This window comes from Pelodiscus sinensis, chromosome 1, assembly GCF_052426305.1.
Source record: "Pelodiscus sinensis isolate ZL-2025 chromosome 1, ASM5242630v1, whole genome shotgun sequence".
Lineage (NCBI taxonomy): Eukaryota > Metazoa > Chordata > Testudines > Trionychidae > Pelodiscus > Pelodiscus sinensis.
The window spans coordinates 91795828-91822739 of record NC_143052.1 but is presented as its reverse complement, the minus strand read 5'-3'; the positions used below and the strand labels follow the sequence as shown (position 1 = coordinate 91822739).

Below are 26912 nucleotides of genomic sequence, written 5' to 3'. Positions count from 1 at the left end.
GGTACTGGTGTAGATGTGTTCTATGTTTCTCTCTATTCAGGGCAGCCGTCAGATGTCATCTAACACGGGTTTCCAAAACTCTATCTTCAGTGAAGTAGGACAAATGACAGTGATCATCACAGATAGTGCCAACAAGGCAACAGTAAATTTAACAATACAGTACAAAAAAAAAAAAAAAGACTCAATAGGTTTGGAAACAAAGGTATGACACTGGATAGGGCAGAGGGGAAATACATTTATACATACCTTGTTTACAGTTCCCACAAACACACACAGTTCAATTCCATGCCAGCAGCTCCCGATCACTGAAAAGGGAAAAAACACAAATTCAGGACTTCTCTAAAATACAAAACAGCCAACATTCCATTTCAGCATGAGACAGTTCTTTTCAGAGGTTTCTTTTTGTCACTATCTTTAAGTACTTTGGTACACACACTGACAAAAGTAGGATTGAAACAGCCAAATACCATCTACTATTTTGGCAACTGCACGCTTACTACTGCCAAGTTAGCATAGCTAGTTCAGTTGTGTTGACCTCTGAGTTCCAAGGACCACAAGTGCTAACAATACTCAGCAAATGATCTAGCCTCCAATAAGGAATCTGGAAGAACATTGCGACTAGTTTATTTCTTCATGTTATCCATCCAAACAGAAGAAAGGACAAGAAAAGACAACGTACATGTCATGACTTTGCCAAGATTGAAACAGGAATTTTGTATTACTGTAGACTTTCTCTCGAACCCTTATGTGATATGTTGAACTAAACATGGGAGCATTAAAAACCCATTTTTGCTTGGTACCATAACCTGAATATGTACATACAGCAGAAACAAAAGGGTGTACCACCAACTCATATTAGCAATTATTTCAGATGCTCCTTGAAGCCCACCATCTTAATGAAAAGACAGGAAGGATGGAAACAAGTTAGGGTTTCTAACTGTGGGCTCTCCTCACTCACATATATCCTCCATACACATTTGATTATGAAAGTTATGAGTAGCCACACAAAAGACTTATGATACAAAACTTTGCTTTGTACTCCAAAATTACATTTATGTTCATACTAAGTCTTCAAAAACATCAGCACCACTCTAAAGAGGAGGAGAAGATCACTGCAGTCAGTGGCAGATTATCACATTAACATCTCTGGATAAAACAGCCTCTGCTTACCACTGTGAAAATTTCAGACCTAACAGTCCTGGAGCCATTGTGAAGTAACAAAGCAAGGCTGAAAAATGTAGGAGATGTGCAACAAAAATACTGAACATCAAAAGGGAAGTTAGGATCAAGAGGACTGAAGAGACATGATCCTCAGTTAGGTGTTTGGACAGATACGAGACAGGCCCAAACTTGAAAGCACTCACTCCACTGCATAAAAGCTGAGAAGAGAAAGAAATGTCCAAGGCAACTGCAAAAATATAAACTTGTTAGAACAAATTCCACTTCTCTCTGGTCAACCATTGCCCTAGAAGCAGCATACTGCAAGGTGGCTAAACTATTACCACACTAAACTTATGCAAATATTAAATCTGGAGATAATTTGAACGGTCATTGTAGAACACATGTTTCTATCCTTCTCTTTCGCATGAACTTAGTATGCTCCAATACAGGTAACCCAGCCTTGACAAGGTCCAACCAAATCAGCTAAGATGGCTCCCACTCCTTATTACATTCACCTCAATGAGTCATTTACTTCTAGAATTACTTCTGATCATTTAAATGTCAACACAAAATGCAATTTGTGGGATTGCACTTTAACAAAGGAAAGGGGATGCAAATGCTTGTCTCACATCTATACTGCACCTCCACCACTGCTAGTATTGGTGAGGCTAAAATAATAAACAGATCCTAGTCTTCCTAGGCTAGGCTAAGCTAAGCAAAAACTTTATTCCTGATGGTCCAAAACTCCTTAGAAAGACTCCTACACAAAAGAAGAAAGTAAAGGAAGACAAAAAAATTTAGTCTCTCACTTTGCTACATAAATGAATGGATGACAAAGCTTTTTGTCAAGATGATTCTGGTAGACTTCCTTATATTATTTATGTAGATTGTGCTCTAAAAATTAGGTAATGGAAAGCTCTGAAGAACACCTGTGTATGCATTTCCTGAGGTTTATTTCCAACATAATGTTCAGATTAAGGATGTTAAAATGCAATATCTGGCTAATTGCATAGTTGATACAATTTGTATTGGCTATACGATGAGCCAATAAGCACCCCTCTGCAAAGTCACAGAAGGGGTAGCCCCAGGAGTCAACTCGAGCTGGGACTCAGCATCCAGCTCCAGAGCCACCTGCACTGCAGCTCTGCATTTTAAATTTAATAAGAACCCAGCAGCTCTTACTACATTTAAAATGCACAGGCACAGCAATCAGCGCACCTGGCCACTGCAAACAGAGACTGCTCTAGCACCAGCCCCTGTTCATGGCAGTCAGGGCTGACCGCTGACAGAGGCTGTGCCTGAGCAGCCCCTGCCTGCAGCAATCCCTGCCCGCCGAAACAGTTGTTGCTTAGAAGCAGCCCCCACTCGTGCCATTTCCCCAGTATGCCTCTGCTTCACTTGCCCCCCAGCTTAAAGCCGGTTCCCCCCAGCACCAGCTCTGGCTCCCCCAACCGCTGCCTCTCTGATAGAGGCAGCAGAGGAGAGGGGGGAGCAACTAGTTGAGTTGTTACTTGTCTATCTGATAAGCATTTGCTTATCAGATAGTCGACTACTGGCTTACATCCCTAGCACAGATAATTCTATTTACTTATAATTTATAATCCCTACTCTATTTGCAATCTCCCTTTTTGTTTTACCAGTAGAGTGCAAGTTACCTCTAGAGCAACTCTGCTTACATGAAAATTGAAAGAATCTGATGAGGCCCCTCAGTTGAATAATTCCTGCCAGCCTACCAATCTTTGCTCACTGGGAAACACTGAACAGAATCATATGGCATTTCCGTTTTTAATTTAAGATCCTAAAGAGAGGCAGCAATGGAAAGAGATTCTCAGTGTCTCAGTCACTGAGCAAAGATTAATCTGATATCTGTTAATTATTGCAGGACAATATTTCAGTTGCACCAGTTTTTTATTGCCTGGCTCTAGCATCACATTCAAAAAAGTACGTACTTTTCCACTCATTTTTGCCTTTATCTATAAGGGATTACTGCAGGCAAAATTCTACCTCCTAAATTTTTCTGAAGAAAAAAGCAGTGTCATCTCAAAGAAATGCAGAAGTCTCATCTTGCTAATATTCTTCTCTGTCCAATGGAAATGTTTATACACCAGTGTTTACATGTTCAGGCCAAACTGCTGGTATTCCAGTGATTACAATGGGTTATTTGCCTTTGCTGGTTACTTGGAACTTGGGAGTGGCTGAACAACATGGAAATTCCCTACCTGGCACAAGATTGATCTGAATGTGGCATCTGAGGTTATTATATTCTATTGTTCCTGAAATCAAACTGCCTCTCCAATTGAACCTATATTTTTTAAAGCCTTTAATTGAATTGTGCTGGTAAACAGTACCAGATGGACAGTCCTAGAAACAGTTTCTCTATTTCCCCGCTGAAAAGATAGAGCACAAGGCCTCGACATACTCTTCCTCCTCTACTTCCAGACACACAAGTGCAGGAACTCCAATTTCCGTATGTTTTCACTGTAGAATGAACTTGAGTTATCCACACTCAAGTTATTCCTCTTGAATTAGCCCCACTCAAGTTAAAGCAAACCTCACAATAACAGTCAATCTACTGTGCTCACATTGGCACTTGCGTATATAGAATCGACTGCTAAGAGCATAGCCCAGGGCTCCATGCACCTTCAGGAAGTGAAGCCACTTTATAAATGATTTGCCATTAAATTGTGGGATAATATGTTAATCCTTTCTGGGCACCTAGTGGAGAAAACTGTCAAAAAGCATCAGTGGAAAAGAATCCAAAGATTAGAGCCACTCAAGTGGAGCTAGCTTGCATCCACGTTTCAGAGCCATCATGTTAGCAACTGACTTGTTCTGCTATTTTGAGTTTCAGTCTCTACCCTCAGGTTGGGTTGCCCAACTGGAAATGAAATCACAAGCACGCTCAGGTTAAGGGCAATACTTGAGTTATGACTCCAGTCCACCTTTCAGTAAAAGGTAAGCATTTTGGAACCAGCACAAAACTCACTTTTATCTATCAGTTCTTGGCCATTCAGATTAACAATAAGGATGAAAAAAGCATGAAATGAGATTATAGCAATTACCAGAACTCGCCAAGCGGCGGCGATCCCTGCTAGCCAGCCGCACAGTTCCGTGCATGTGCAGATCGCTCTGCGCATGTGCAGATCGCTCTGTGCCGGCTCTTCTGGGGTGTAATCTACTCGCCATGGGCGAGTATATTACACTATTTGTCGAGCCCTGGCAATTACTGATGTGAACTTCTGTCCCACATGAAATAAACAAGTAAACCTCATTTCATTCAGTACGATGAAAAAACCTGACTAGCTTTCCAGTTCTGATTTCTTGCTCCCCTACACTAGAAAGTGGTGCCATTCAAATTTCTCTCTAGATTGTGAGGAAACAGAGTTCTTTGTATCTCTTCACACCAATTTTTCCCTGCTACTGATATTTCTGTTGCATAGCTTCCCCACCTCACAGCTGCTGTCTTCCCTGCAACTGTGCAATACCTACTTTATGAGCAGCCCCAGGCCTGCTGCCAGATGGAATTGTGTCTCAGCCTTCTAACACTGTAAATTATCACAGCTCAATTCATAAATTCCCAGCTAATAAACTAGTAAAATCAGCCACAGAGGGTGTGACACAGAGATCCATTGGTACCATCTTGGAAAGTGTTCACTACTGTATGTCAAACTCCTACCAAGTCTGACAAACTCACTCTAGACAACATAGTGTTTTCCAGTATTTACCCAGAAAGTGTTTTGTAAGGTATTAAATGAAAGCCAGTGACTCATTGGCCATTAATATCACTGTGAAATGTACCTACAGGTTGTACCTCCCTTAACCGGGACTTCCTGGTCCAGCAACAACTGTGATTCAGCACAGACCACGGATGTTCCTGGATCACAGAGCTCAGGAAAAAAGAGGTCTTCCAGCAGGGCAGGAGGGTGTTAGGGGGCACCAGCAATCCAGTGTGTGTGGTGGGAGGGAAGGGAGTGGGAGGGGGAGAGAGAATAGGTGGCTCAGTGAGAAGTTCTGGCCACAGCAGTGGCCATGGAGCTCTGGCCCCGGGAGGGTGGAGCTCTGGCCTCAGCCCTCTGCCCCAACCCTGGCTACACAGCTCCAGCCCTGGAGCCAGGCGGCTGCTGAGCTGTGCCCTGACTGTGGAGCCAGGCAGCTGTGTAGCTCCAGTCCCAGCTGTGGAGCTCTGGCTGTGGCACTTCGCCCCAGCAGCAGCGGGGCTGGCAGCAACTAGAGAGCCCCAAAGGGTGAGGTAGCAGCGGGGAGCAGGAGCCAGTTCCCCTACAACACCAGCTCCGCAGTGGGCAGGGGAGGCAGGAGGTGCCAGGGTTGAGAATCAGTTGATTCCCGGCTCGCACTCAGAGCCAGATGCTGCACCTCTGCTTTTTAAATGTATTAAGAGCCTGACAGCTCTTAATAGATTTAAAAATCAGAAGCACAGCAGGAGACCTGGCACGAACCATGACAGCTGATTTTTGGCTCACACCAGGTCCCCTCCCTGTGCATCAGCCTTTTTAATGTATTAAGAGCCAACAGGATCTTAATACATTTAAAAGGCAGAGCTGCAGCAGGGTTAGGTCTCAGGCTGGGAGCTAACTCCACTGCAGCTCCCCTGCTTATCAACTAATCAATGGAAAATCCATCACGTAGTCGATTAAATTGAACATCTCTAGTAAGATCCAACCTGTGTACGTGTGCGCATGCACGCACAATGTTTTAAATCTATAGCAAGGCAGAGCGAATTAACAGGTCTTCTGCCAGATATAAGCATGCCTATTTCCTGACAAATTAAGCATGGTATAGCCACCCAATAGAAGTCTAATTTGACAGGAAGGAGACAAGAAAAAAGGTTGAAAGATATGTGAAACCAACATGGGGGAGCACACTGAACAAGCAATATTGGAGAAGAGTCGTTTCTGAGGCTGCACTTCAAAAGAAGGTTTTCAAAGATTCACCAAACCATATGGGGAAAAAGGACAAGGATCCCTTTTCTCTCCTTTAATAGGGAAACAAGAAATTACAGAACTTTTTGCATTCATGAAAGTTGGATCCTGGTCACATGGGCTAGTGATGCTGGGAGGTTGCTTTAAGTGAGAAATGTATTTAGAAAAGGATCTTAGCCATTCCGAGTTAAGTTTAGCCTCTAAAAACATGTTATTTCTTTTATTCTATTTGTAATCTGTTGATCTTGTTCACTGTCTTTTAAATTTTAATGTTTATTTATAAACATATGCATTTTCATTAGATAGATAGATTCTAGTGCTGTGTTATCAAAAAGTAATGGTGCGGAATCCACAGCTCACTGCTGGCCTTGATCTGTCCAGTGAGGCTCAGGGTTCATGTCCTCCCCACAGCAGGGTGAGCACGTACTGGTGTTCCAGCCATGTGGGGGGACACCGTGGCTAGACTGGAGCGCCAACACCAACTTGTCCTGCTGCAGTAGGAGGGGGGAGTCCCAAGTCTCACAGACCCAATCCAGGCAAGCCACTGACCAGATCCAGCCTGTAGACTCTGCATGCTGCAGAAAAGCACTCCCTGCAGGCACTGCCACCTGTCGCTCCCATTGACTGATTCGCAGCCAAGGGAAGTGACAAGAGGCAATGCCTGAGCAGGGAGCCCTTTCTTTCCACAACATGTACACCTCTCCAGGAACTGCACCAAATAGGCACCCCATCCCCTGCCCCCACCTGCACTCCCCTCCCTGCTCCTGCACCCCTCTGCTAGGCCCTGCAATCCCCACCCAGCCCGCTTCTGTGCCCTCCCTCCCAGATCACACTCCTACAACCTACCCTCCTATCCAGACCTTAGTCCACTCCTGCATCCTACCTGCCTTCCAAAACCTCGCAACCCAAGTTCACTCCTATACCATACCTCCTGCCCAGACCCCCACATCCTCCTCCCATGCACTGAACTCATTTTTTATCCCATCCCAGAGCCTGGGGGGCCCCCCCCACAAAATCTACTAGCCCCAGTCCCCCTAGGCTCTGGGATGCAGCTTAAGGGTAGTAAAGTGAATGTCTTCTTTTCTGCTTCTCAGTTGGGGGCCATATCTGAGGGTTTTTTCCTTCTTGTCTGGGGGCTAGGTCAGTGAAAGTGCTTTTTTAATCTTGCTTCTCATTTGTGTGTGGCCTCCAACTGACTGTTCTGTGGGTCAGTGGCCCCCAATCTAAAAAAAGTTCCACCCCATCATAAAGGACCTAGTCTGAGTTGTGTCAGTCAAGTGCTGTGTGCGCACTGTGCCTTAGGAGACAGCTTCCCTGATTGTTTCTATGTTTAGTGACAGGAACTGGATACTACAGCATAGGATGTCTTCAGAAAGGTGTTTAGGTGTTTAGAGATCTGGAAGTTAGTGTTAGTCTGTGGCCAGAGGCAGTTGGTTTCTGGGTATAGAAAGACAGGCGTCAGAATCAGACAAAACTACTTTGCTTTAAGGGCAGGAGGGGATAAAGAATATCACAACCTTAAGTACCTCTGGGCACAATCACAGAGGGTAGTGGGTCACTTCCTAACATTCTCTCAGATTAGACAGGTTACACTGGAAACTTCAAAAACCTTCAATATCATTTGTCTCCCTATACTTGCATGCTGTCCCTCCACATATTGTCCACTCTTCAGTTTTTAAGAACATGGGCTCTCAAATGCAAATCTAATCTTTACTTGCTGGTTTTTAAACTAAATTATAAAATGTTGGAGATACCTTTAAATTCTTGCAGTGCTACTGAAGAGATTACAATATGTTCCACATCTGTGAAAGAACTGGAGATCTTATCCCAAAATTTCTAAATAAAACACACTCTCCTAGTTAGCCTTTATTTTTCTAATCCATTTCATATAAATGCTATTAATCCCAAGCAAGCAGCATGTGATGCAAGTATTATTCTCAGTCATATTCTAACATACACAGACTACCTTCGGGCCAACATGCTCTCAGGGCAAAAGACAAACAGTTCTTTATGCTCACTCACACTGGCTCTTGCTGTGGGAAATCTCTCCACCAATATTACATCCATGAAATTAATTTATTCTTAAATTAGGAATTGTTCCTATTAGGACAGAAAATAGGTTCCTCTTTGAATTGCATATAGCAGAGGAGGAAAATGGTAGAGCAAGAGCCATTACAGAAGAGGAACACTCTTCGTCAATAAGATAAGAGTGAATTGTTTATTCATCAGCCAAAAGAATATGGGGATTATGACTCAGTCCATAATAAAATATTAATACTATCATAATGATTTTCATTTTTGAGGCACTTTACAGCCATTTATTTTTAACAGTCAATAGAAGAAAAAAAGTTATCCATTTAAGGAAACTGAGAATTACAAATTAAATAATTTGTCCAATTCTCTAAAGGCTGTTAGTGACATTGCCAGGACCAGAAGTCTGGCCTGCCTGGCTCCTACTCCCATGTTCTATTCATACCTATATTCATTCACCTTCTCAAAATTCACAAATTCATCACAGTAGTAATTTACTTAAGAAATGTGGTTTGCCAAGAGCTCTGACTTTTGGGCTACCAAGTACATGCTACACGTCTGTTACCAAATGCTTCATTCCTTCTCCTGCTCTTTGCCTGCCCAAGAAGAAAAGCCAAAAGCATGCAGCTCAAAACTATCCCCTATGTTTTGTTTCCTCCCCCTGATTAATTAACTGTGCACCTGAGGTCCTTTGCCAACATAATTATTTTAATGTTAAGGGAGAGGAATCTACACACAATTCTTATCACAAAGAGAGGACCAAATTCAAAGAGAAAGCTTGCCTACCAACAATATTAAATGAAACAAGATTAGAATTCCACTTGAGAAACACCACATAAGAGTAATTTACATACAGACGAAAAGGAAACCCCTATTAGCAACTCAAAATTCAATTCCTAAGCTTTAAAGAGTTAAGATCTTTTTAAAAAATTAAGACTATTTACATAAAAAATTAATCTGATTTAATGCCTAAAACCACTAACATGGTGCAATGACAATATGAAACACAGAAGAGAGTCAGGAAGAAAGGAGTATTATATAGATTATAGCTATTTCTTGAGTTTTATATTTAAGAAATCAAAAGTAAGGATACAAACTAGAAAACAAAATTTAAGACAACATTTATAATGACAAACTGCCTCAAAACAAATTGATATGGATCAATAATGAGGCTGAAGAGGATGAATTACTGTTAGCTGCCATTGTTTCTCATTGCTAAAACATGGTATCAGGGTAGAATAGAAGGAAGGCAAAGAATGTATGTCATTTCTTTCCTTCAAGGACACACTGCTGATGCAACTTGCAGTTAGTTAAAAGTCTCAAGAGCATCAACTGAACCAGCCCATCAGACAGGAAGTTGAAAATTAAAACTGTTCTCATTACAGCTCCTTTAGAGAAAATGAACAGGAATGGAGTCAAAAGTGGATGGGAGGGGAGGTGCAATGCACATATGTAATTAACCATATGTTCTCTTCTTGAAGTGCAGAATAGTACTAATTGAAGGTAGACAAAAAATAAAATTTATCAAAGTGCCTAGCTGGGCATATAATCATTTCATACACCAGTTTTAGTTTTCAGTTTCAGATCAGATGCACTCATCAGTTCACCTCAGCAGTGAGTCCAGCATGAAATGATTACATTTCACTTGCCTGAAGCAAGGATTTTGTTGATCCAGACTTAGAAAGAAATCAGTTTTCCTACCACATTAAAGATATTAAATATCAACTAATTGATTAATCAAATAGTTGATGCAGCACCTCTGCCTTTGAAGTGTAGTAACAGCCCTAAGGCCTGTTGCTACACTTCAAAGCCAAAAGGGCCACATGGTGCCTGGGGTCAGCTGGGGACTCCCTCACTGACCCTGGGCTCCATGGCTCTGCCACTTTGAAAGGCTGTGGGGAGCCTGATGTCAGGGCAGCAAGGAAGGGGGGAAGCAACTAGTCAACTATCTGATAAGCATTGCTTATCGGATAGTCAACTAGTCCTTCACATCCCTATACCACATAACACAATCACCTCTTCAATCTCACAGAAGAAAGGCTGACTGTCACCCCAACTTTGATACAAAAAAATCCTTAAAGGAGGAATATTGTATACTATATAGACTTACTAAACACTAGTTTAAGTAGGGATGTTAAACTGTTAACTGGTAAGCGTACTGATAAGCATGAGGCTTGCCGGTGAATTCCATCATCAGTCAGCCACAACCAGAGCCGTCCCAATGGAGGGGTCTGTGGTCTGGGAGGCAGGCTGGGCAGCAGACTAATTTAAAATAATTAACCAGTTAAGCACTACTGTTTAACTGGTCAACCATTTTAACATCCCTAGTTTCAAAGAAATCAAGGAATGTATCAGCTCACAAGACAATCTGAGGACAGTATGAGAGGCAGAAAACTTGCAATTACTTTACCTTGTATTGAAGTATATTTGGGTAGAACACAAAAACACTCCATTCATGTCCAATTTACGATAGTAAACTAGAGATGTATTTTAACAGGTATAATGAAACCTTCTTTTAGTCAAGCCCTTTCCCTCCCTTTTGTCCCTCACCGGAGAATTTCAATTTAAGCCACATGTATGGGTATGGAACTCCGTCAGAGATGAAACAGCAGTAAAGTCAAGCTAGGAGCTGCCCCTCATTCTGGTCCCCCTTGTCAGGAGAGAGTGAGTGCTCACCCATAAGATACAGGGCTTTGCTGATGCTTAAAACCAGCCCAGGCAAAGGGTCACTGCAACGTGCATAATTTTTCAAAACATAGAAGAACATGGCAATTTTCTTTTCCTCAACTGACATTTTAAAGGCACGAAAGGACTATCGCGATTGTCTAGTATGACATCTTGCACAACACAGGTCATAAAATGTCAACCACTTTTGCATCACTACATATTTACTAGAAACAATTTAGTTTTAAGCAGGTTCCACTATATTTCTGCCACTAAAGGGACTGACAAATCCTTAACTTACTGGAGGTAATTTTCTATTAAAAGGTGCAGCCAAGTTGTACTCAGGGAATATTGTGCAGTAGTATCTTGATTGAATATTCTCAAAGATGATCTCCTAATACCTCTCTAATAAGTACTCCATGGTACAAAAATATTTGACTACAGGCCCTATGCTGCATGTCTCCCATCCAGCCACTCAGTTTCAGACCTTCCCTGTAAAATTTAGAGAGATCCATGCAATGAAAACAATGTTACAATAGTATTAATGAGACAGGATGAAAAACATCCCTTTAATGCATGGCAATGATTGTTTACTTACATTTCCCACCCCTTCCTCTATATTTGGGCTGCTTATTTCCTCTATCTGGATATAGGACTTCACCTTTATTGGTGCCATTCATCTTTTGATGCTTACAGCTTCCATGACTCTAATCTCTGTAACAGTTTGCTGTCTGCTTCTGTTTTCCTTACTATACATCTGTTACACCTGCAGTTAAAGGTAATCTGCAATATGATCAGATATCAATAGCAAGGGAAATCAATAATTAATATTTTCTTTGAGAAGTAAGGGTACTCTGATTAACGGATGGAAAATGCAAAACTTCTATTAGGATTTACGGATATAAGACTGTGCAAACTACAGATGTTTTATGGGACACATACAAGCAAAATCCACTAAGAGCCAAAGCATCCCCCTGATTTATAATCACAAACAAGTTCTAATCATTGAATCCAAGCATCTCCTATTACTTCATATTTAAGGAGAGAAGTTGCCATACGACTGCTGTCATGACAACCAAACTTTCTGAATATCTTTCTGTGTCTCATATTTGACAAACTTACCTTTTTAAAATCATTTGGGAATCTGTCAAACTGAATTTATATTAATGTAATTACAGGTTGTATCTCCCTGGTCTAGCACCCTAGGGACCTGACTGGTCCCAAACCAGGGAATTTACCAAACCAGGAGAGGTTAATGCAGCAGGGCTCAGTTTTCCCCCTTGGAGGCCAAAGAGCTCTGCCTTTCCCCAGGCAGCTCAACTGCCACCCAGGGCTCTGCTCTCTCCACAGTGTGGCAGGAAAGGGAGAGCTCTACTTTTTCTCCTGCAACTTCACTGCAGCTGGGGGCTCCAATCTCCCCATAAAGGCCAGGAACTCCACTGCCATTTGGAGCTCCACTCTTCCTGTAGCAGCTTCACTGCTACTAGGGACCTTGTGCTCTCATTGGTGGCTGGGGGCTCTGCTTTCTCTCTAGCAGCTCTATTGCAGCCCAGTGGCTCTGTGCTCCCCCCAGTGCCCTTCTGCCACCTGAGGTTTTGCGCTCTTCCCAGGAGCTTTGCTGCCACTCGGTGGGCTTCACACTCTGCCAAGCAGCTGCCGCCTGGGGAGTGTCTCACTCCACAGAGCAGCTCTGCTGCTACTTGGGGTGCTCCATGCTCTGCTCGGCAGCTCTGCACTTCCCTCCCCAACACCCTCACTATGGCCCAAGGGGCTCCATGCTCCCCTCCATCAGCCATGCTACTGCACTCCCTCAGTTACAGGGAGCTCTGCTCCCCTACCCCAGGACTGGGGGCTCTGCGTTGCTCCCAGTGACTCTGCTGCCCCTGGAACTCCATCGTAGCCGCCTAGTTTGGCAACACTCCTTGCCCAGGCCCAACAGCTTATCCCTGTGAGCGTTCTCAGAGTATGCCAGTCTAGGGATGTTGCTGAACAAGAGAAGTGCGGATTATAGAGTTTCGACCTGTAATGATACAACCAACTAGAGCAGAGGCAGATTATCTACTGTTATTGGGGGCGGGAGGTTCTTTTCATTTGTTGCAAGAAAACAGTCGCAAAGGCAGTAATAATAAACAATTAAAAATTTCATTTTTCTTGACAGTTCAGATGCCACAATCATATATATATATATATATATATATATATATATATGGTAGCCCAATGTCTGAGACTAACGCTGTAGCATTACGAGTCACCTCTGGGAGGGGGGGGGGGGCTCTGTTGCCTTGCGCTGTGGCGCTCGACTGAGTTCTGAGCCACTCAGCCAGGCCGCCGTGGGGGAGCAAGAACTCAGCCGAGCGCCACGGCGGGAGGGGAAGGGGGCGGGGCAGTGACATACCGGGCCAGGGGGCGGGGCAGTGTATGTCATTAGGGTAGGGTAAAAAAAATGGACACACTTGATCGGGGGCGGGAGGAGGGAGAGACCAGCTGGGAGAGGAGCAGGGCTGGCTGGCAGGGAGAAGCAGAAGCAGCACAGCTGGCCAGGGGAGAACAAAAGAGGGGCGGCTGGCAGGAAGCAAAGCTGGTCGGGGGTGGGAGTTGGGGACAGTGAGGCTGGCCATGGGAAATCAGGAGGAGGAACTGGCTGGTGGGGGGGGGGGAAGGGAGAGATAATCGGCCAGCGTGGAGCCGGACTCACCCGGGCACGTGTAGATCCCAAGGTGCTACCCGACCCGCTCATGGTCCCAGAGAAGCAAGTCCAGCTGCGGCTCCAGCACACGCTGGAACAGCACTCAGGAGCAGGGACAGAACTTCCCCTGCTTCTCAGAGGCAACTAGAGGCTCCCAGCGCTGATCCTGCCCCACCTCCCAGCCACTTCCCCGCCTCACCAGGCTTCTGTCTGGTGCCCAGCCAGAGAACCAGAAAATACCGGACATTGTATATGTCTGGTATTTTCTGATATTTTTTTTTTACTGGACAGAGGGCCAGAAAACTGGACTGTCCGGTAGAAAACCGGACACCTGGCAACCCTATACGTCACCGCCCTGCCCCCCTTTGTCTCCCACCGTGGTGCTCGGCTGAGTTCTGCACCACTCCGCTGGGCCGTCGTGGGGGAGCCCAAACGGCCACTTGCTCCCCCGCAGCGGCCCAGCGGAGCAGCGCAGAACTCAGCCGAGCACCACGGCGGGAGGCGAAGCGGTGACGTATACGCCCAGAGGGCAGGGCCTGGATGAACGTGCATCCCCAATGGAGACAGAGAGAGAGAGAGGCAGGAGGGGGAGAAGATAAAAAGAGAGACGGAGCGGAGAGAGAGTGAGAGGCAGGAGGAATAGGAGAAGAGAAAGGGAGAGTGAGAGGCAGGAGGGGGAGAAGAGAAAGAAAGACGGAGAGAGAGGCAGAAGGCAGAGGAGAGCTGGGGGTTGGGGGGAGGCAGAAGGAGAGAGAGAGACACGAAGCAAGAGACCGACATGGAGGAGAGACCTGAAAATCCTGTCTTTGACAGGCTAATTGGCTAGTTAGGAAATAAAAGAGACCAAGTGGGATAGTGCCCTCTCTCAGCACGTTACTAATGCAGGCCAGAGATACCAAGTTTTCCTCCTTCTTTCAAGACTGTGTGGCATTTATTTTCAAGTGTATTTAACTGTTCCTCCTTTCAACAGGAGTGCATAAAGAACCGAAGTTTAGAATCAACATGCAATTACACCACTATTTTCTATCTTCACTTTGGTATCCTAGACGACAGCTGCTAACTATCAACATTCCAAGCAGTAAGAACAGGTATCTCCCTTCAACCATTCCTTAATCAGCAGGCATGAGACACAATGGATTCCATTCTTCCACTCCCAGTGCACTGTACATGAAACACTCCTATAACATGAGTTTTAATCATGCTTAATCAGATGGCTAACTTCCCTTATCAATGTTTCAGATACAAGAAAAAAAGATACACTTTGGAACTGATGCTGCAGAGTTCACTTATACATATTACTGAAGGTCAACACAACTTTCAAAATTACTCAGTTAAGAAACTGAACTTTTTCAAAATCAAAAGATAGAATAGCAAAGTATTATGAAAGTGAAATAAAAAGTTAAAATAAAGCCTGAAGTATCACATCCTGTTAAAAGGTATGTTCGGGGGTGGGAGGGGGGGAGAAGGACTAGCCAAAAATATTTGAATTTTACATTTTTTAAACTCTTTTCTCAACTTCTTCTAATCCTGTCATTTTCACAGTTCTGAAAGCATCATTCTTTGTCATCACATATACCAGAAATCTTACAAGGATGCATTTAAGGACATTTTCACAAACCAGGTAGTGACATCAACATGTCAAAGTGAAATCAATTAAAAGTCAGCTAAAATGTATTTCTTAATGTCTCCTTCAATATGCTTAGTAGAGGTAATAGGCTCAGAAGTTTGTGCTTAATTTCATTAGCTTTGCAATTTAAATTGTGTTGTAGTCTTTAGCAAAGTACACAGTAAAAGTCTCCTGTGTTTTGGAAGCACTTCCTCATCAAAATCTCACAGGAAACTAAATATCTGATAGCTCATATAAAAAATAAAATAAAATGTTCTGTAAGAAATCTATATAATAATTTTCAACAGAAAAGACTTCACAACCCTTTATAAACACATTACCTGTTCCGCACAGGCTGAGATGCAATTGCAAATGACCCACTACTTAAGCTACAAAGCACAATAAAACAAAGGTTGCAAACAAGAGCAAATCCAAAACTGCTAGCCTACTCAAGGTTTAGCATATGAAGAACAGAAATAGGACAAGCCCATATCAGCTAAAAATTGTATGATAGAGTAGGGAACACACACACAAATGTTATGTCATGTCATTGGTATGTGTTTTACTCTCCAGAATGGTTTGCAATACTTGTAGCATCACCAAAATATACATTAATATGCAAAACATCAGCTTTCACATATGATCACTCTGCCTACATCAGGATGTACAAGTATTTCTCATACAAGGTTCTGGGGCTACACAGGTGAAAAACTGGAGTGTTCTAGGTAACTCCTAACGTATGAGCTGTTTTAAATATGCATTACCTACCAAACAGACATCCAAGGCCTCTGCTAGGGACAGGAAACAATCCACTGAGTAAACCCATGCAGATGCAGTACCATGGGGGATTTACTGCCGCATACATCATAGTATAACCACAACCATCAGGATTGTAAATATATAAGTGGGGCGTTCATAGAAAGAAAGGGAACGATAGAGCAGGTCACTACAGGCTAGACTATGCAGGGCTAAGCAGCGAGCGTGACTCATGAAGGAGAAGGTGTGTTATTCGAGCAGAGCGCGGAGGAAATGAGGTGTTAACTTGGGGGCTCGCGAGGACGAGGTAGTGAGTGCCACGGGGGAGGGGGAAGAGGTTTCTCACAGGGATGAGGTGTCTCACCGGGGGACCCACAAGGAGCCATATCTCAGGAGAGGAGAACGAGGGGCTCAGAAGAGGGGAGGCTGCAGCAAAGCAGCTCAAAGGGAGAGTCCATGGCGAAGGGGCGGGTCTCGCTGGGCTGGGAGTCAGGGGTGTCCCACTGGGAGCTGGGGGGCGGGGGTGTCGCTGGGCTGGTAAAGGCGCAGCAGGTCGGGGGGGGCACAGAGGCAGCCGCGGCGCTAACGGGCGGGGAACGGGGCCCAGCGTCTCCGAGGAGGGGCGGGTCCATCCCCCGACACGGATGGGCCCTGCCGCGCGGGTGGGCTCGGCTCGCTCAGCGGCCTGGGCCTCGCACTCACCTGGTCACAGCTACATCCCGGCTTCGGCATCGCCTGTCCCCTTCCGGAGCCGCCTGCGCCGCCGCCGCCCCCGGCAACAAACTTCCCCGAACTGCTGGCAACCCTGCCTCGCCACCGCCGGCTCGTCAGCCACGGCCACCGTCTCGCCCCACCCTCTCCTAGACTAGCTGATTGACGGCTCGTTTGGCCAATCACAATACGCAGAACGAGTTGAGTGTCATGAATGCCAACCCGTGGCGGTCGAGCGGCCTGGGAAGCTAACGGACACTGAATGGGAAAGGACGAGAGAAGGTGGGTGGCGGCGGGACTTCTTTTGATTGGTGTGTAAAGCAGCCAATTAGAAGACAGAAATAATGTCCTCGGCTGTAAGGGAGGTGGGCAAGCTGAGGGACGGAAATGTCTGGATTCTTAAAGGGACAGTAGCCTTTGGGCCTCGAACTTCCCTCGAACTCCGCCAGTGGGCATGCGCGGCAGGGCACCTTCCCTGGGCTGCCCGTGCCGAAGGGAGGGCGACACGATCCATGAGGCCTTATTGGGAATCTCGTTTCACCTGCACAGCGCCCCGCCCCCACAAAGCAGCCCCAGCCACGAGAGCACTGGGCCAGCCCCTCTCCACAACGCCGGGAGCGGGGGCGACAGACTGGCCGGGCCGCGGGCAAGGCGGGGAGCCGGCTCCGGCTGCGCTGTCGCCCCGCCCCTCCCCAGCAGCCCTCAGAGCCGCCTGCAGCGCCCAGCAGCAATGTCAAGAGCTCGGGGCTCTGGGGGCCGCCGCCGCTGTTCTGGGGGCCGGAGCCCTGAGGCAGCTGCTCCGTTTGTTCCCCCCCTTCTCCCCCCCCCACACGTCAGCGGGCCTGGGCGGGCGTAAGAGGCATTGGCAGGGCTGGGTGGGGAGCCCAGGACAGCAGGGGAGTCGCAGGGAAGGGTGGGGACCCACATTTCCACCCGCACTGTAGGAACCATTCTTACAGCTGCCACGTACACGTCGTACCTCCCTGGTCCGGCACCCTCCGGGCAATCCACAGACTCTGCTTGACCACGGGAGATCAAGGCTGCCCCCTCTGCTTTTTCCAGCTGCGGGGCTCTGCTCCAGTGGCAGCAAACAAGCCAGCATTGACCCAACAAGGTTGGGAAGGGGGATGCTGGGGGAAGAGCCAAGGTAGCTACAAAGCCCTGAAGCCAAAAGCCAGGAGCACAGCCCCATAAGAGAACACTTATCCCAGTGCTTCCCTCCCCCCACCCTGCTGCACTCCCTACTCAGTCATGCTGGCCCCACTGCTGCCACTGGAGGGAATCCCCACAGCAGCAGAGGGTCTAGCATTGACCAAATGGGGAGGAGGGGTAAGGGGAGACATTCGGGGGAAGCGGCAGGGTGGATGTGGAGCTCCAGGAGCACAGCCCTTTAGGAGCTCACCAAGCCAAGGGAACACCCATGGAGATGCCAGACCATAGATATTGCCTAACTAAGGATGTCTAGACTATAGAGAGCGCTTGAACCACTTTTATACTTGGCACCTTTAAATCCAAAATTATTATTAATCATTTCTGTGTAAAATATCAATTTTATTTTTAAGCTTTTTGTTTTTATCCATTTAAATTTTCACAGTTAGAGGAATTTGTGAGAGAAGTCATATGCTAATTATTTAATTACAGTAGAAATTGAGATTAAAAAAGCTAAAACTTTATAACCTAACACACAAATTGTCAACATCAGCATTTCCCAAACTATGGGCCGTGGCTTACCGGGCCGCAGCGTAGCTGTTGGCAGGGGAGCAGAGTGGGGCGGGCTGGGAGGAAGTGGCAGCGGGCAGAAGGTAGAACCGACCACTGGGAAGAAGGGTTGGGGGCAGCAGGGCTGTCCCGCGAAGATCAGGACAGGTGGGTGAGCAACCAGTGGAAGCAGGGTTAGGGGTAACGGCTGTCCCGTGGAGATCTAGGTGGGTGGGCTGGGGGTGGCGGAAGCACTGTTGGAGGCAGTAGCGCTGTCCCGCGGAGATCCGGGCAGGTGAGCAGCAGAAGCAGGGTTGGAGGCAGCAGCACTGTCCCGCGGAGATCCGGGCAGGTGAGCAGCAGACGCAGGGTTGGAGGCAGCAGCGCTGTCCCGTGGAGATCCGGGCGGATGTCCGGCAGAAGCAGGGTTGGAGGCAACGGGGCTGTCCCACGGAGATTGGGGGGAGGGGGCGAGCGGGCAGGGAAAGCAGGGTTGGGGGCAGCAGGACTGTCCTGTGGAGATGGGGGGGCTGGTGAAGGGCAGAAGCAAGGTTGAGGGTAGTGAGGCTGTCCCGCAAAGATGGGGGGAGGGGGCAGGCAGGCAGGTGGCGGAAGCAGGGTTGGAGGGAGTGGGGCTGTCCAGCAGAAATTGGGGAGGACAGGTGGCAGAACCAGGGCTGGACGGGGGGGGGGGGGGGGGGGGTCTGGCCAGGGGAGAACAGGAGGAAGAGGACGGGAGAACCAGCTGCGAGAAGTAGGGCTGGACGGGGGCAGCTGGGCTGGTTGGGGGGGGGTCGTTGGGGGAGTAGGGCTGACAGGGGAGATTGGTGGGAGGCGGGGAGAACTGGCTGCTAGAAGCAGGGCTGGACGGGGGCAGCAGGGCTTGACTGGGAGATCGGGAGGAGAAGGGGGGGGAGTAGGATTGACCTGGGCACATGCAGACCCTACAGACCCTGGCAGAGGAGTCAGTCTGCCTGGGGATTCCATTTTGCTCCCTCCCCCCCCCCCCCCACATACCCTCCCTCCAGTAGTTGTGAACTGCCTGGCAGGTAGACACACTCAGGCAGCGTGAGCACATCTACTATCCAGGCAGTTCACAGCAAAGGACTGATACACCTAATTATAATAAAACTTACCTAATTAGAAAATACCAGGCATTTTATATGTCTGGTAATTTCTCAATTTGTTGCTCAGACAAAACCCTCAAATACCAGATTGTCTGGTACAAAACCGGACACCTGGCAACCCTATCCTTCCTTTCACCCTCCCTCCTAGACAGCTACCCTATCCCCAGTCTGCTCCTGCTCCCACCTCCTGGAGTGCCCATGCAGCGCCGGGTCCCCCAAGCCCTGGCCCAGGCTGGGTGGAGGATGCAGCCAGGTGAAAACTGAAAATTTATTAATTTTTCATTTTTTTTAATGTGTTTATATTTTTGGGTTGCAAAAAACAGTACTAAAAAAACTGGGTTCCAACTAAAGTAAAAAGTTTGGGAAACCCTGATCTAGTCAGCTTTCTATCCATCTTACAGTCCATTTATCCAATCCATATTCCCTTAACTTGCTGGCAAGAATATTGTGGGTGACTGTATCAAAAGCTTTGCTAACTCGGTCACTGGGAACTTTGGGAGGACCAGAAGCAACTTATTTGAATATTCATCATTTGCTTAATGAATATGCAAATGAATGTTACTGGTCCTCCAAAAGCTCGTGAATGGATTTACTGGTCCCCATGTCAAAAGTTTGGGAACCCCTGCTCTAAGGTACTGCAGGACTATCATACTGTCTTGCAGATAGTCTATGACCTCTAGTGGATAAAGTTTGCAACTGTCTCACATGCAAATACAGCTACCAAGAAAGGAGATGCAAAGCACCTTGTAATGCAGGAATGGAGAACCCTTTTTAGGTCAAGGTGACTGACCCACATTAAAATCAGTTAGGGGCTATATGCAAATGAGAAGCACAAAAAAAATCACATAAATGGCCCATGACTGATAAGCAGAAAAAAAGACACACTTACCTCACTCATGCAGGTTGGGGTACCAGGGTTCCTACGAGCAAGGCACAGGGCTTCCCCAGGGCCAGATTAACTCTTCTGGGGTCTGGGGCTAGGAGATTTTGTAGGCCCTCCCAGGCTCTGGGGTAGGGCCAAAAATGAGGGGTTCAGCATGTGGGAGGAGACTGCCAGTCAGTGGGTTGAGGGTGGGAAAGTTTAATCTGGACAGAAGGGAGGGTGTAGGAGCAGGTTGAGGGGTCTGGGTGGCAGGGATGGTATAGGAGTAGAGTGGAGTGGAGGTGCAGGAGCAGGCAGAGATGGATCTGAGCAGGAGACAGTGCAGGAGCAGGGTGGGACTGGGATGTGGGAGGGGACAGGAGATTGAGGTATCTATCTGGCACAACTCCTGGTGGCGCCAGCATCACCCCACACCAGTCCTATTAGCTGGGATTCCTGACTAATGGGAGTGATTCCAGGTGCAGAGTTATTCTCTCTCTGTGCCAGGCAGAATTTATGGGCTGGATACAGCTGGCAGGGCTCCCCCCTTCTTCCCCCAGCAGTGGGGAGCTGGAAATGGTGCTCCATAAACCGGTAAGGGGTGTCAAACCTCAACACCCCTGTGCGTGGCTGGAGTGAGAGTGCTGGCTTGCCCCCCCTGTGGAGGGAGGGGGAGAGTCCCAAGGCGTAATGGCTGTATCAAAGCAAGCGGTCAGATACATCTGGCCCACAGGCTGAAGGTGCCCCATCCCTGCTGCAATGAGTTGTTGAGACAAAGGGTATGTTTGCCCTGTAAATATATCTAATGCAGAGAACAACATAATTTTACTGTAGTAAAACTCATTTGGATTACCTATTCCTATTACTGGATCCTAAATTAACTAAAAAAGCTCGACATCATTATGGACAACTCAAGGAAAACTGCTCAGTGTGCAGGGTGATCAAGAAATCAAACAACATGCTATGATGAGACAGAATATAATACAGGGAATATTACAAAATTGTTATATAAATAATTGGGACATCTAGAATACTGTGTTCATTCAGTTCTGGTCATCCTATCTCAAAAACATAGTACAGGAGCAGAGAGAGTCCAGAAACTTCCATATGGTGAGACTGTTGACCTGTGAGATGAGACAAACAAAATGGGACACAAAGGAAGTATAAAATAATGAATGGCATAAAGAAGGTAAATTGGGCATTCCTATTTGCCCTCTCATAATACAGGAACAAGGGAACACTATACAAATAAAAGATTATAAATACACAAATGAGAGAAGAAAACATTTACACAATGCAAAATTAATCCATCTCATTGTAATTAATATAATAATAAAAAAAGTAAGAGTATTCCACACTTCTCCCTGCCTTTGCACTGCTCCTTCCCACTCTTGCTCTGTCCTTTCTCCACCTCCTCCCCGCCGTTGCTCTACCCCTGCCGTCTCTTTCCCCAACCAAGGTGGCCCAGGGGACTAAGTGGGGTCAGCAGGCTGGCACTAGCAGCAGGGGTCCATCCCAGCCCCCCAGACTCATCAGCAGCAGTGAGGGAAGCAGAGCGACACAGCCCCAGCTCACTCTGCTTCCTGCCAGTGAGTGCAAGGCGGTTCTGCCCCTCCCCCAAGAAATGTGGCCAGTGGGAGCTGGGGCAGCGATGCTTCACTTCTCTTGCCATTGCTTGAGTGCGGGAGGCAAGGGGGGGGGGTTGTTGCCGGTGCAAGACTCCCCCCTCCCCCTCCCCGCTAGTTTCCCTGTCAGCTGCTGGTCAGTCCCTTACCCTTCCACCCACAGAGTTGGGAGTATGTGACCCTTCCCAACACATTGCCCTTGCTTCTTTTCCTTTCTTTCAGTCCATTCTAAAAATTACACTTGGGCACTCAGAGCAGAGCTTCCAAGAGGAGGGAAGGTGATAGCATCCTCTTTACCTTCATCTCATCGTATAGAGGTAATATTCTTTCTGTTCCACTAGTATCACTGGGGGGACGGAGATATTAAACAGATGCTACTAAAATTAGATATTTTAAAATCAGCAATTCCGAAAACTTGCATCCAAAGCCTTTCAAGATCTGGCTGAAAAGCTCAACCATTAATGTTGATTTTCAATAAGTGTTGAAGCACTAGAAAAGCTCCAGATGACAGTTTGAAAATTACATTGTGCCAGTTTTTCAAAAGGGCAAATAGGATGACCTGAGCAATTTTAGTTCTGTCAGCCTGACATAGATCCTAGGCAAGATAATGGAGCAGCTGACACAATACTCAATTAATGAAGAATTAAAGAAAGGTAATGCAATTAATGAAAATCAGTAGATCTCAAACTAACTCAGTATCTTTTTTGGTAAATTTACTTTTATCAGACAAAACTGACACAATGTTGACATAACATATTTAAGCTTCTGTACAGCATTTGACTTGATACCACACAACATTTTGATTACAAAACTTGAACAATATAAAATTAACATGGCACATTAAATGGATCCAACAGAGATCAATATTAGGCCCCATGCTCTTATTGGGGATCATAGCCAATCATCAGCTGAACATGAACACCAAGTATAAGGTTGCATCCAAACAACTAATGAGCTCTTGGGATGAATAAACAAGAGAATCTCAAGTAGGAATAGAGAGGGTTTTTTCCTGTATATTTGACACTGGCACTACCATTGCTGAAATACTGTGTCCAGTTCTGATGTCCACAATTCAAGAAGGATGTTGATAAACTGGAGAAGGTTCAGAAAAGAGCCACAAGAATGATTAAAATATTAGAAAAAATGCTTATACCATGATAGGCTCCATCTATTTAGCTTAACAAACAGATGACTAAGAGGTGACTTGATTCCAGTCTATAAATACCTACATGCGGAACAAACAGTTAACAATGGGCTTTTCCATCTAGCAGAGAAAGGTATAACGTGATCCAATGACTGAAAGATGAAGCTCATGTAAAAGTAACATTAATCCTGACAAATTAAGTACACAAAAGTTAGGACAATTAAAAGCTTATGTATCTGATGCATTTTTAATTTGATCTCACTGTTGATGCTATTAATAATCATTACTTCTACACTTCCAGAGATGTACATGGCACTTGACAGATATAGAAGAAAAAAGTGCATACCCTAAAGAGCGTATTGGGATTAATACAAACAAAGGAGTGAGGAGGATGTTACATGAAAATTATATAGGGTTGTGGGTGTGCATGTATATATATGAATGTAGAGTCTAATTTCCTATGCATCTGACAAAGTGAGTCTTTGCCCACAAAAGTTTATGCTCCAATAAATCTGTTAGTCTATAAAGTGCCACAGAACTCCTCATCGCTTTTGCTAATTTCCTATTGTTTGGCCACTCAATTAGGAGATAAGAGAGAACATAAGAACAGCCATACTGAGCTAGACCAAAGGTCCATCTAGCCAAGTATCCTGTCTTTCAACAGTGGTCAATGCCAGGTGTCCCAAAGGGAGTGAACACAACAGGTAATCATCACGTGATCCCTTTCTTGTCATCCATTTCCAGCCTCTGACAAACAGAGGCTAGGGACACCATTCCTACCTATCCTTGGCTAATAGCCATTGATGGACTTAACCTCCATGAATTTATTTAATTCCAGAGAAAAGCAACAAGAGTGATTAAAGGTCTAGAGAACATGAACTAGGAAGAAAGACTGAAAGAATTGGGCTTGTTTACTTTGGAAAGGAAGAGACTAAGAGGGGACATGATAGCGGTTTTCAGGTATCTAAAAGGGTGTCACGTTTTAAAATACATTGACTTCAATTATATTATAGAATACAAAGCGTAGTGGGCACACTTCATTATATTTGCTTACCATTTTTTTTAATTAAAAGCATTACAAAAAAGAAGCAGGAAGCATTGTCTCCTGCAAATGGAAACAAACCTGTTTGCCTGCAAATCTGGCTGAAGAAGAAGTAGGACTCAGTGGAATTATAGACTCTAAAGTTTTACATTGTTTTATTTTTGAATGCATTTTTTTCTACATTAATTCTATGTGTAAGTTCAACTTTCATGGTAATGAGACTGCACTACACTACTGCTAGTGGGGGAACTGAAAATATTTTTAACGGTATATTGTTTTTATAAAAATGTGAGCAAGTACATCTTGTATTCTGTGTTGTAATAGAAATCCATATATTTGAAAATGTAGAAAACACCCAAAAATATTAAATGAATGGTATTCTATTATTGTTTAACCGTGAGATTAATCGCACAATTTTTAAACTGCTTGACAGCACTACTTAAAATATTAAATACCTCTCTGATAACACATACCTTTTTAAGCAATTTCTGTAATTATCAGAGAGATGTTCTATAAATTGCCAACTGGAGTGGAAGTGGTCTCTGCAATCATGAAAGGGAGGAGAGGTAATTCATGAGACATTCCCTGCAGAAGTGTGTCACCATCTCCCTGTGAAAGCTCGACACACCAGACAGCTACTGCTCCATGAAGAACCAGTTCGGTGTGGGGAAATCCACAGTCGGCCGTGCTCATGCAGGTAATCAAGACCATCAACACCATATTGCTGCAGAGGGTTGTCGCCCTGGGGAATGTTTGTAGGGATAACATATTAAAGTACTTAAAATGATTCCCCCAAGTGGAAGTGACTCCCCATAATTTGTTCCCCACAACTTAAAAGTCTAAGTAGCATAAGTTTGTTAAGTAGAAGAAGCATATAAGTGTTTAGATTTAGTGTTATCAAGCTTGATAAGTGTTTAGATTTATTATTATTATTATTTGTTAAGATTGTTAAATGTTTAGATTTATAATTATTGCCCCTCTAAAATATAATTTGTTAGGAATGTAATATTAGGTCATGTAAAAATGTTAAAAATATAATACCATGTAGCCAGACACAGCTCCCCTCTCTGTGTCCCAGGGCACGCTCAAACTTATTGTTACACAATTGACGCCCATTCTCTTCAAAGCATTGTGAAGCAATTAACCCTAATCGCAAAGTGAAACATTGTAACTATAACAGTAACTCAGCACTCTGAGAGAGAATGCTTTAAGAAATGCCACCCAGAAACTTGTGACTTTTTGTAACTACAACTCTTGTATATGTAAAGTTATTATTATACAAAATACTGTATGGGAAACATTAATTAGGGAATGTATGTAAGAGAGAGAGAGTGCTTAGATGATGAATGAATGGTTTTGAGAGGTGCCAGCCTGAGAATGCAGCAACAAAGGGCTGAAGAAGGCGTCAGGTGCCAGTGCAACCGAAAGGTGTCAAGCGGAGAAAACAAAGTACTGGAGGTCCACCCTATGAGATCACTGACAAGCACCTGACAGCCACCCTGGACATCAGCATGATGCAGCAATTCCCATAGACTGGCATAGGAAGAAATTCCTATAAGAACTGGACTAAAAGACTATGGAGTCAGAGTCCAAGGTTCTGCTGCCAGCCCACCAGGAGCTTCAGCTGCGCATCTGATCAGGACTTTGCTCCCCACTACCATCACTTGTGTACAGAATACCTGGCGAGTATTCTGTCACAAGCAACTTCCAAGCTGGTAACTATAACAAATACACAGAACCTGAATGAATGGATGAATGATTGAATGAATGTTAAGTAGTTAAACAACGTTGTTTGCTTCTATCTTTTCTTTATTCTTTATTATTATCTTTACAATAAATGTGGCTTTTTGCCTTATCCCCCTCATAAGATCCTGCTTGCTTTTATTGGTACAACATGTTGACCCTATCGTGGATGGTGTGGTGTTGTATGCACACCATGTCACAGGAGTAAAGCTATTCTGGGGTGAGGACGCCACGCGATTGGCTGTGGGGGTCATCAGCCGTCTCTTTAATCTGAAAGTTCCTCTGGTCTTAGAATAACACTGAGTCCGTACTTGGCCCTACTCGCAGGGCAGAATGGCCTACTGGCCAAAGTCAGTGAGTCACCCTCATCTCAGGGTAGTGTGGCTCAGTGCCCAAAGTCTAAGAGCAGTTCTTGTCCCGGGGAAGTGCGGCTTAGTAGCCAGAGTCAGTGGCTTAGGAACTAGTGCCCCAGGCCCACCCTGCTCCACCAGGTCCTGACCCAGAGCTCTGTGAGTGGCAGATAGGTCTACTGCTCTCTCAGCAGGGAATCTGGCAAAAACATACCAAGTGTACCTGGGCAAGAGAGGTCACTCCTACACATTCCCTGGGTCTCTTCCTACCTGTGCTGCTGGGACGTCATCGCATGTAGCGGCTGGGTCTCTCAGTTCCCCGGCAGTGACTTTTCCCTGGGGCTCCTCTGGGTCCATGTAACGGCAGTCTCTTGGGCCTTCGGTTCCCACTGCCTAGGTTGCTCGTTGTTGTAGCTCAGGAGCTCTGGCTGAAGGTCCTTCCCTTTCACTGGCCTGCCCAGACTGTGTTGCTTTCTGGCCTTTTATGCTGTCCCAACACTTGGAGCATACCCAGTCTGGTTGAAGCTGTTGGACTTCCTCTGCCCACAGGCTTTTTACCCCTCCTGCTCCAGTGCAGGGTATGCACACCCTGTCACAGATGGCTTTGCCACCCTGGGCTTCTCCAACTGTGGGGAGGCCATAGACAACACCCACATCCCCATCCTAGTCCCTAACCACCATGCCTTGGACTATATAAACAGGAAAGGCTACTTCTCGATGGTGCTGCAGGCCCTGGTGGACCACAAGGGCTGGTTCACTGACATTA

At 45.6% G+C, this 26912-nt stretch overlaps 1 protein-coding gene and 1 long non-coding RNA gene across 5 annotated transcripts in view; one reads left to right on the top strand and one right to left on the bottom strand.

Annotated features, from left to right (window-relative positions):
- The window catches only part of MRTFA (myocardin related transcription factor A), a 160534-nt gene extending 160229 nt beyond the window's left edge, over window positions 1-305 (bottom strand). For all 4 annotated transcript variants that reach the window (XM_089775501.1, XM_089775504.1, XM_089775506.1 and 1 more), the window contains exon 1: window positions 247-305. The gene's annotated coding sequence lies outside the window, so the exon portion shown is untranslated. The remainder of the gene's footprint in view (window positions 1-246) is intronic.
- Window positions 306-16419: 16114 nt separating this feature from the next.
- LOC106732082 (uncharacterized) lies at window positions 16420-25909 on the top strand. Its single transcript, XR_016348534.1, has 3 exons — window positions 16420-16837; window positions 22090-22184; window positions 24555-25909. It is a non-coding gene; the product is annotated as an uncharacterized LOC106732082 (long non-coding RNA).
- The last annotated feature ends 1003 nt before the right edge of the window (window positions 25910-26912 follow it).